Source organism: Abramis brama (genome assembly GCF_963993115.1).
Source record: "Abramis brama genome assembly, chromosome: 1".
Classification (NCBI taxonomy): domain Eukaryota; kingdom Metazoa; phylum Chordata; class Actinopteri; order Cypriniformes; family Leuciscidae; genus Abramis; species Abramis brama.
In genome coordinates this window covers 65,968,652-65,980,227 of record NC_139963.1, presented here as the reverse complement: position 1 = coordinate 65,980,227, position 11,576 = coordinate 65,968,652, and the positions used below count along the sequence as shown (strand labels likewise).

The following is an 11,576-nucleotide window of genomic DNA, read 5'->3' as shown; positions in this document are numbered from 1 at the left end:
TCCGTGTCCTCGTCTGATTCAGAGATTTCGTCCAGGAGAAATTGTCATCATTGAAATTATTTGCCGCAGACGGACTCTATCTCTGTGTTCGTAGTTGCATAGTGAGATCACCGGCGCCACCAGTCCGCCCTAACTCGAGCCAGTCCGGGCTCCTCGTCCACGGCAGGCAGGTCTTCTGCCTCGGCTGCTCTTCGCTATAATGCGGCTTGTAAAGGTAGCCACAAACACCTGATTCAAGCATCAGACTTCCGAAATCCTCTTCCTCTATATCATATTGAGCACTCTCCTCCGTTATTGTCATAACTTTACATCTGTCTCCACAGCGCCTGTTAGCTTAGCTTCAAACAAGATGGAGGATATTGCTTTCAGTTTCAGAGAGTAAAGTCCCACCCACTGATCTGTAATAGGCCTGTAGCGTGAGCGGGTCCCGCCCCCTGGGAAAGATGAGGAACGAGTGTTGTAGTCTCAACGGAAATCCCCCCCTCTTACACTTCCTCCTACAATGATGCAAAATGACGATTTTTGCGTCATTGTAGGAGGAAGTGTACGAGGTAAATAACAGATTTCTCCCATCTCAGGGGAAAATGAGAGAGTGTTGCACGACCATTCAATAGTATGACTGGGTTTCAAACAATGCAAAGCTTAATGCAAATGGGTGGAGTGTCCCTTTAATCTTATTATAGCGCAAAGGAGTAACTGTGTCTAAAGTGCTGGAAAAGAGAGTCAAAGTTTCTGTTGCAATATCGAGTTCTTCAAAGCTATCTGGGATGCTGAGGAGATCAAATTGATCAGGAATATTATTAATAAAGCAATCTTTAGTGGCGGAAGTGATAGGTCTGACATATTTGTAACACGGAGTCGGCTTCGCAACCTTGGCTAAAAAGAGTATACACGAGACTAGATAATAATCTGAGATGTCATCGCTCTGCTGCAGAATTTCAACGGCATCAACATTGATTCCATGTGACAGATCTAAAGTATGATTATGACAATGAGTTGGTCCTGGCACATGTTGTTTAACTCTAATAGAGTTCATATTGTCTCTAAATGCCAATCCCAATGCATTTTTTTTTTGTTATCTACATGTGTATTAAAATCACCAACAGTTAGGACTTTATCTGCAGCCAGTACTAACTACGATAAAAAAATCACCAAATTCTTTGATAAAGTCTGTATGGTGCCCTAGTGGCCTTTATACAGCAGATCTCTCTCATTCACTGTCTGTTTAGGCTTAAGTGCAAATCCATGAAGCCTCTGTACAGTGTTGTTATCATTATTAACTTATTTAACATGCAATACTTATCTTTCAAATATTTATCTTTATATGCACGAAGTTCAAAAAAAGAAGGCTATATAGCCTTATGAAAAAAGAAAAAACTTGCTGCGGTAACTTGCATTTCTCTGCGGTTGGCTTGTCAGTAGCACTATATTGCAGTTACCGTGACAGCCCTAAATGCGACATACATTCATGCTAACAAAGGCATAGAGTTACACTCATGGGACACTGCAATTCACAGAAGTTCATTATTTGTATATGCTTTAAAGCCTTGCCTGTTAAACATTTCATTCGCATTCTGATCAAGAATCGGGTCAAGGGCATTTCCGAGCGCATACTCCCGAAGCGCACAGGCACTAGAAGCCTCTCAAACAGCGCCTGGATACTAGACTGAGTTATTTTTTGAGTCTTATCACGCTAATACTGTCAATTATATACTCACAAGGTTTACATAAAAACAGTTTGTGTTTATTTATTCCAAACCTGTATTATTTTATTTCTTGTGCTGAACACAAAAGAATACATTATGACGAATGTGGGTAACCAGACAGTTGCTGATCCCCATTGACTTCCATAGTGGGAAAATATATAATATGGAAGTCACAGGGGACCAGCAACTGTTTGGTTACCCACATTCATCAAAATATCTTGAATTTTCAACAGACAGAATTTCAGTTTTATAAATTGTGGCATCTGTAAATTGAGCCACCAAACACCGTTGTTGTGCAAATGAAAGGCCAGAGCACATTTTAAGTTTTCTGTTTTTCAGTTGAAACTGTGTCGTGTAAGTGGCCCCTAAGTTAATAACTAATGATCAGAAGTGAATAAATCAAAAACTAACTTTAGCTGGACAATACCTTTATTCTAGAGCTGCTGTACAACCAAAACAATCTCCGTTACTTTAATTTCCTTTTATCTCTGTAAAGCTGAAAGTCTTAAAATGTCTTAAAAGCACTATATAAATGAAGATGACTTGACATCAGTGCATCGCTATAAAATAACAAATGAAAATTACCTTTATTTATTTCGGTTCAGACTTCACACTGCAAAACATCCGTGACAGTGGTTAACTTATCTATTCTGTCAAGTAATCATGACCACCTGACGTGAATTATAAATCAGTTTAATCAGAGGATCTATCACATGCATAGTAAAGCTATCAACAAAAAAACAAAAAGATGGTCAAACCATCGGATCTGTGCATTAAGACTTGCAGTATAAACGCAGCCTAAGTGGTTTCTCCACTGTATGCACCATCTTTTGTAGCTTCAGGTGACTTTTAAAAGATAAACTTGTTACACACTGATTACATGTGAAGCTTTTCTCCAGTGTGGATCCTCTCATGTATTTTCAGATATGATGACTGATTGAATCTCTTGTCACAGTGTGAACACTTGTAAGGTTTCTCTCCAGTGTGAATTCTCTGGTGCACTTTTAAATTGCTTGCTGTAGTAAAAGTCTTCTCACACTCAAAGCACATGTACTCTCTCACACCAGTGACTACGTTTACATGCAGCCAATATCCGGGTTATGGTCGGGTTAGGGTCACTATTTGGGTTTCTGAAACATTCGGAATAACCCGTTTACATGCGTGAGCAGAGAGAGTTACTACTGTATACATGGAATTTGTAATCAATTGGTAATATCCCGATGTAAACGGCGACGCACGGTTAGCGTCTGGACGTACGGACAACCTTAAGACGCAATATGCGTCATTTCCGATTCTTCTTCATGTATCCAAAGACAACAACAACAGCAGCAGCACGCGGATAATGAATAGTTCGGGGCAGATAGCGATCGCGTTTGTTTGCGCTTTCCTCCTCGCTTCAAAAGTGTGGTGCTGTGCTGCGTCTCGCCATGTTTACCTCTATTTCTTGTTTACTTCCGGTATACTGCACGCGGGTTTTTGTATGCGCCGTCTCTACTCAAAAGACCAAGATTCCTTGCGAATAGAACATGCGCAGAACACAAATCAATGTTCCTTTTGATGGGGATATGCCGATACGCGTTTACATGACCAAATATTCGGGTTAGAAAAGGGGTACCCCAGGTATAATATCCGGGTTTTTAAAAACCGGGATATGAGCATATCCGGGTTTTTGCCGGTGTTTACATGGCCGTGCGCGACCGGGTTATTGCTAATATCCCGGTTTTGAACGGGTTATTGGCTGCATGTAAACGTAGTCAGTGTGAGTTTTCTGATGTTTATGTAAAGTTTGCAGCAGTGAAAAACTGTCAGGTGAGACTTCAGGTTTGATGCACAGAGAAATATTTTCCCGCATTTATCACATGTGAACGGCTTCTCTCCAGTGTGGATCCTCATGTGAACATTAAGACTTTCTTTGTATGAGAAATGTTTCCCACACTGTCCGCATGTGATCGGCTTCTCTCCAGTGTGAACTCTCATGTGAACATCAAGACTTTGTTTGTATGAGAAACATTTCCCACACTGGTCGCATTCATAAGGAGTCAAAGTTTGAGATCTGTGAGGGGAATCGATCTCAATTGTTGCAGTCACTTTATTTCTTTATTTCTAAATGTGTTAGTTATTTTACATTATTAAAATAAACTGCAACCGATACTGCTAAATCCTTTACATTGAGCCTATAATGAGTCACATGAGACATTTTAAATCTATAGTTGTATCTATTACACTTGGAATAATATTATGCTCTTTATTTTTTAAAAGCTTTATGGTCTGTTTCAGTTTCTGCACATTTTAATAATCTAATTATTGTAATGAATGTAGAAATCATAAAATCAAACTTTATCAATTCTTTCAATAGAGCAGTTTCACAGGCTTTTATAGCATTTATCATTTACTCAATCTGTTTCTAACGGTTAAACAATCAGAATAAAGTGAGATGATCTGCTGATGATCCTGAATGGCTTGTTGAATGAGTGTTGATAGTCTGAGGCTCATCAATATTAACAGATCTGCTGAAAACACTCTTTATTTCATGACAATAGTTCCTGTTTTCACCTCATGTATTATGCTGATGTCTTCAGATCTCCTGTAAATTGACACTTAAAGCTCATTTCACTGGTGTCAACAGACTGAAAGGATTTGATGATTACAATTATGTACATTTATTTCTGTCTTTCTTACCTTAATAATATTTGGAATAATTTTATTACATTGTTTAAAATCTGGCTATCAGTAAGTATAAAAGCATTAACGTTGACTTAGTAACTGATTTTTTATTTTATTTTGGGCAGATCAGCTCCTCCCACTTATATTTGCCATAATTGAAGCCCCTCCCACAGCAATCACATCATAAGTGAAGCTCCTCCCACAGCATCTACATCATCAGGGAAGCTCCGCCCACAGCAATTCAGCAATAAATGCTGTAAATTCCCATCAGCTACAAGTGAAGACGAGCATCAGAGCATCAGGAAGAGCTGAAATCTGCAAAGACTGAGTTTATTAAAGAGGACAGTGAGAACATGAGTGATCCAGAACCCTGCAGAATGAAACACACTGAAGATCCTGAAGAACAAAGAGGTTGGTGTTTATTCTTCATTCATTCATGATGCTGAAGAACATTCATGTTAGAAACATTCAAGCACTTCATCACATTTAGATAAACAGTTCAACTATGAAATGGGTATAAAAGTTTCATTTTTAGTTTTCAAAGAATGGTCAGTAAAGTGAGGTTTGAGAAATGTTCATATTTATTGTAAACATTATGTCAAACCAGATTTAATTTTAGCTCTTTTATTTTAAATTTATATCTGATTCACATTTTTTGATTTTCATAGTTTACAACAGTTGTTTCTTTTATTCTTTTTCTTTGTTTTTGTTTTTTGCAATAAACATACTGTATCAAGTAAATGAATGGCAGACAGAGTTGTAAGCGTAATGTAATGTCATTCACCGTTGTTTTGTGGCTCTTTTTTAAGTATCGGTTCAGGCACCGGTACCGTTTTAAAAAAGTATCGATTTGGCACTGGTATCGTAAAAAAACCCGAACAATACCCAACCCTAATTATTCATAGATATAGAGATTAGTCTTATCATAATATCTTTGGTAACAGGGTAGATGAATGTGATCAATACTGTGGCATTTGTGTAAAAAAGGAGACAATGGATTGAGATTATTTTCTTGTCCTCCAGTTATGCTGTAAAAAGAGCCCAGATAATTAGTGATCAACAATACTGTTTTTTATGATCAATACCTAGGGATGCACCGATATGAATTTTTTTTTCCGATAACTGATAATTCTTTATATTTGAAAGCCGATAACCGCTATATTTGCAGATTAATCTAAATCCAAATGTGTTTATAAATTTTGAGAGCCTGATTACAAAAGTCTCACCATTAAAAGCCATGACCCAAACAAACAATTATAATGTTCTCATCATACTTTTATGTAGCCTATATGATAGAGTTGCACTGCAGATATTGCACTGAACTGTATTTTCCTTTTGTAAGTGATTCGAATCATATTTTAAGCAATTTAAAACTCATCACTCATCTGAAGGAAATAATCCATTATTTATCGGCTTTAATATATTGGCCAAATTTTCTTATTGGGCCGATAACGATAACATTAAAAATGAACATATATCGGCCGATACGATATTGTGGCCGATATATCTTGCATCCCTACCAATGCCGATTATTTGCCTATTTATGTCCCTGATAACTGATATTCAGAACAAATACTTATTTATTGTTTTATTTCTGTTTTTGACAATTTCACTGAACTATACATCTGGTTAACACTCGTTTTCAATGCTGTAATTTCAGTAATTTCACTTGCATACATAACCAGATAATAAATAGTAGGGATGCACCGATACCACTTTTTCCAAAACATGTCCGATACGATACTCCCATTTTTGTACTTGCCGATACCGAAAACCGATGCCTGTATTGTCACTGCATTTCAAATTTTTAAATATATTAGAGATAAACCAAAAGAATCATATTAGTTGGCTTACTTTGTTAATCAAATATTTATACATACATAAATATATATATATATATACATTCAGTTATTTTCATGCTTAATTAAGCCTGCTAAAATGCATTGTATGAGCTTCTGTTACTTTCACTGTTCATTCTATTGCTCTATCATATTTTATCTTTCATTTAATATTACAGCACATATTTAGAGCAGCTCCAGAAATGTTTCAGTGCTGAGGATTAGGTTAAAAAAAAAAAAAATTGCATATTCTTAACTTTATACATTTAATATAGATGTATATTTTTGTAAAGTTGAAAAGGGTAGCATATTTAGTATGAGCAAGATCAGCGAGTAATTTATTTGTTCATTGTTTGATTAAAAAAAGTATTAAAGTTCTGCCTTTTTTAAGCCCGAACGCACGGACCTCATTTGAATATAGCTAGGCCTACTGTCTACGTACGCTCGAGATATAACTGACTTTGTTTACTGGGATACTCGCCAAGATGGGCGTTTTTACATAAACTTGTGTGAATTCGTCCGTACAAGCGCAATACGTGAAAGACAATTCAATTCATTATCCGCGCGCTGTCTGAGACACTGGTTTGCGGGGCGCGCGCTTTGGATGTTTGCGTTCATGGAACTTCTTGACTTGCTCACGCGTCCTGTAACAATGTAGGGAACCACAACCCATTATACATAAATCAGGTAACAGTTCATGTTTTACGTAGGCCTACATCGTACTCAATCCACTGCGTGTTTTTCTCTTATCAGCTCGCGCACCAAAGCAATGTGTTACTATATTTTGTTTAATATTCCACTAGTAGTAAGATACATTTACTTCATAGACAGCCTTCTTTTTTTATCCCCACATTATACCCTCTGTTGTCAGAGTTTCTTTTTCTGGACACAAACACTGTTTACACGCGGCCTGGTATCGGCCGTTGGTATCGGAACATTTTACGAGGATGAGTATATTGAGCTCAGTATCCTAGTATCGGTATCGGTGCATCCCTTATAATTATAAATAGGATTCAGAAAGAGTAAATAATTAAGTGCACGGTCACTAAAGCGTCTTTTTTTAAATAACACATAACAAATAAAGCATTTAAAACTAATTATATTCTATTCTAAACCACTTGAATAAAAAACATTGCTACTTCAATGTACCTTAATGTTCTCAGTTGCATATTTTATTTATAACAACAGCATTTATATGAACTATAGGCACATTATGAACTATATTTCAAATGAAGAACATAAAAAAATAAATGACGGGGAAGTCTATCAACTTTGCATAAATGTAAGCATTTGTTTTCAACGGGAATACACTGGGGATATGAACAGCAATATGCATACATTGAAAAATAAGCAGAACAATGTTCTGTATCACATTATCACTATTACCAAGTCCATCTCATCTGGCGTGTCATCAGAATTATTAATGTTTTTGTCTGTCTAGATTGTAAAGAACCAGCTGACAGAGCGCTGTTTTTATCTGTGCATCTTAGTAATTAATAATTTAGATGTTTAATAGCTAAATAAAGGTTATATGTTAATACAATATAGGGAGTTTTAAATGAGAGGATCAGTCTAGACTTTCAGCTTGTGAAATTTCTACAGACATTGACATTGTGGTCAAATGTCACACTCTGTGGTGTTTTTTGTTAAGATAAATTCAATGTGTAACAAATAATAATAAATCCAAAATTTAATAATATACAATCTGCTCCACTGGACTGCAAAAAGCTTGTGTTCTTGTAATTAAACTAAGGCCACAGTGTGACGTTTCTGTGGGACCAGAGCAGAGCGGGAATTGAGTTCGCCAAACTCACACAGGAACACAGGGGAACTCGCTTTTTTTTGTTTTTTTGTTTTTTAAACAGCAAAATGGTAATATATTATAGCAGTTGTCTACTTTTATGTCCTTTCACTTCATTTTTTTTCCTCTTTGTATTATTTTGATGATTTTTTTCTTTCACTTCAGATCTGATGGAAGAGAACGAGGAGCGTGAAGAACACTTGCGTCGCTCAAAGAATAAAAATAAATTTTTCAAGAAAAATAGAGCCAAGAAATCTTTCACCTGCACTCAGTGTGGAAAGAGTGTCACAACCAAACGAAATCTTGAGTGTCACTTGAGAGTTCATACAGGAGAGAAGCCGTTCACATGTGATCAGTGTGAGAAGAGTTTCACATGTAAAAATAGTCTTGAGCGTCACATGAGAGTTCACACTGGAGAGAAGCTGTTCACATGTGATCAGTGTGAAAAGAGATTCTCAAGCAAACAAAGTCTTAAGCTTCACATGAGATTTCACACTGGAGAGAAGCTGTTCTCATGTGATCAATGTGAAAAGAGCTTCTCAAGCAAACATCATATTGAGATTCACATGAGGATCCACACCGGAGAGAAGCCGTTCTCATGTGATCAGTGCGGGACGAGCTTCACACAAAAACATCATCTTAATCTTCACATGAGGATCCACACCGGAGAGAAGCCATTCTCATGTGATCAATGCGGGACGAGCTTCACACAAAAACAACATCTGAATCTTCACATGAGGATCCACACCGGAGAAAAGCCGTATTCATGTGATCAATGCAGCAAAACATTTCTTAGTGCACCAGACCTGAAGAAACACCTGACAGTCCATACGAAGGAGAAGCCACATTCATGTTCTGTGTGTGGAAAGAGTTCTTCACTGCTGTCTAATTTACATAAACATGAGAAAACTCACACTGGTGTAAAAGAGTACATGTGCTTTGAGTGTAAGAAGACTTTTATTTCAGCGAACAGTTTAAAACAGCACCAGAGAATTCACACTGGAGAAAAACCTTACATGTGTTCACACTGTGACAGGAGTTTCAGTCAGTCATCAAATCTGAAATCACATGAGAGGATCCACACTGGAGAGAAACCTTTCAAGTGTTCACACTGTGACAAGAGATTTAGTCAGTCAATAAGTCTGAAAACCCATGAGAAGAACCACACTGGAGAAAAACCTTTCAAGTGTTCACACTGTGACAAGAGATTCAGTCAGCCAACAGATCATAAAAGACATGAGAGGATCCACAGTAGAGAGAAGCCGCACACGTGTGATCAGTGCGGGACGAGTTTCTCTTTTAAAACTCACCTGAAGCAACACATGAAGATCCATGCAGTGGAGAAACCACAGTCTGAGATCACAGTAAGTAGTTCATCTTAATGTGCTGAGCATTAAAGTCTCTCCTGTGTAAGTTAGTTTCCTAACAGCCATGATGAGCAACAGGGCATCTTGGTGGTTGCTTGCTATCTGCTTCACATTTTTTTACATTATTATGAGATACAGAGTTATAATTATAAGAAAGTATCTCATTATTATGAGAACATTTATCATTAAGATGTTAAGTCGTCATTATGAGAAGTTTCGAATTCATGTAGGATTATCCGTGAACAGGCCATTTCATTAAATGAACCCAACACCGCATTCCACAGTTCGGAACGATTCCCCATCGAACCATTAGTAAGTCATAAAACACCGTCATGGTGCTGAGATGGCTAAAGGAGATGTCACCCCCCTTCCCCTTGTGGTGCGTGTCTAATCTCATACCAGTGATGTCAGGACAGCAGGAAAAGCTTTATCTTTGTTCCCCAAACTTAAGACCATATGGCCAAGAAACCCTGTGGTGACCCCAATGCATAAATCCACAGCCTTATCAGGAAACGAAGGATGCTCAGAATCACCACAAACCCTAAACCAGGAACACCTCCTTTCTGCAGCTGTAAATTCCAGAGACTTTTGTCTCCAAAACCAATAGACTGAAATTATGTCACAGTTCTGTTCAGTTAGTTTAATTTTTATTGACTTTTAGTTTGTTTTCTCAGTCACATGTTCACCTTTGTCTTAGTTTTCCCACCACTCATATGTCATTGCGGTCATTCATTTGTTCTGCACAGGTGTTTGTCATTTTACCCTCATATGTCTTGTATTTAAGTGGCAGTCTTTTCAGTCCTCATTTGTCTGGTTTCATTTGCCTATCTTGTTTGTATTACCTTCTGAGTGGATTATTAAAGACGTTATACCTCATCTTCATCTTCATCATGTTTTCCTTGCAACCGTTGGTGCTTAATGTAACAATATAGTGTAAAAAATACATTTGAGATTTGTGCTGGCTAATGTATACAGGGCACCAGGGCACCTTTATCAAAGAATTTGCTGACTTTCTATCGGAGTTAGTACTGGGTGCAGATAAAGTCCTAATTGTTAGTGATTTTAATATTAATGTAGATAACATTAAGATGCAATGTATGTATTGTGGCAGGAACAGTCCATTTTTTTACGTTAATCATTTCAGGGTTCGTACATCCTTTTGAGAGTAAAATTCAAGCACTAATCAAGGACTTTCAAGCCATTCACACTTTTTCCAGCTCTTAATATTTTTAAATATTATCCAGTTTTAATATTATTTTTAATGTGATGACCAAAACCATGATTTGTTCATCCTTAAAAGATTGACCCCATTATAGTTGGCAAAACAAACATATTTATAAAAAAAATAAATAATTAGCACTATGACCAGTAGATGGCGGCAGAGGACCGCTTATTGACTTATAAGCCATTTCCACTCCATAATAGTTTTTTCTAGGGCTGCCACTAACGACTATTTTTGCATTGATAAATCTGTTGACTAATTTAGTAAAAATTTGTATACAAACATAAAATAAAAAATAAAATAACATAATATTGGTAAAAACAATAAGTCTGAGAAAGTCGTTATGTTCTGAATATCAATATGTCCACATGTTCTGGGCTTCTGTTCAGCACAGCTAGATGGGAAAAAGGACTTCAGTAGTGAAACGCCAAATGAAATCAAATTTCTATGAAATCTTTTTTTTTTAAAGCAAAAGTAAAGTAGGGCTGCAGCTATCGATTACTTTAGTAATTGAGTATTTTACCAATTATTCCACCGATAAATCGAGTAATCGAACATAAATGTGGTAATAAATATAGATCCAAGTGAAACAACAGCCTTTAAATTACAAATAAATAACAAGCAATAATTGGTTCAAATAAAGTATCAAAGTAAGTTATCATATGGGTTTTATTGAACAACACGGTTAGGTTACATGATCAAGGTCACTATTTTTTTAAACGTGATTAGCATTAGTACTTGAAATATTGATTATTCCTCTCTCATCATGTCTGTAAAAAATGAAACTTGTTTGTTATTAGCAGAACTGCCAGAAAGCATCTGGAAGGAGAGGACGGAGAGAGCGCCAGTGATCCAGAACCTGCAGAATGAAACATGATACTGAAGAACAAAGAGGTTGGTGTTTATTCTTGATTCCTCATTCATTCTTCATGATGAAGAACATGCTGATGCTCACCAGATTTACACTGTTTCATGACC

The 11,576-nt window shown here is 36.8% G+C and overlaps 1 protein-coding gene across 1 annotated transcript in view; it reads left to right on the top strand.

The window, feature by feature from the left end:
- The first annotated feature begins 4,615 nt into the window (after positions 1 to 4,615).
- The window catches only part of LOC311078667 (uncharacterized protein), a 45,990-nt gene continuing 39,029 nt past the window's right edge, over positions 4,616 to 11,576 (top strand). Inside the window, exon 1 of the mRNA XM_084107624.1 lies at positions 4,616 to 4,781. The gene's annotated coding sequence lies outside the window, so the exon portion shown is untranslated. The remainder of the gene's footprint in view (positions 4,782 to 11,576) is intronic.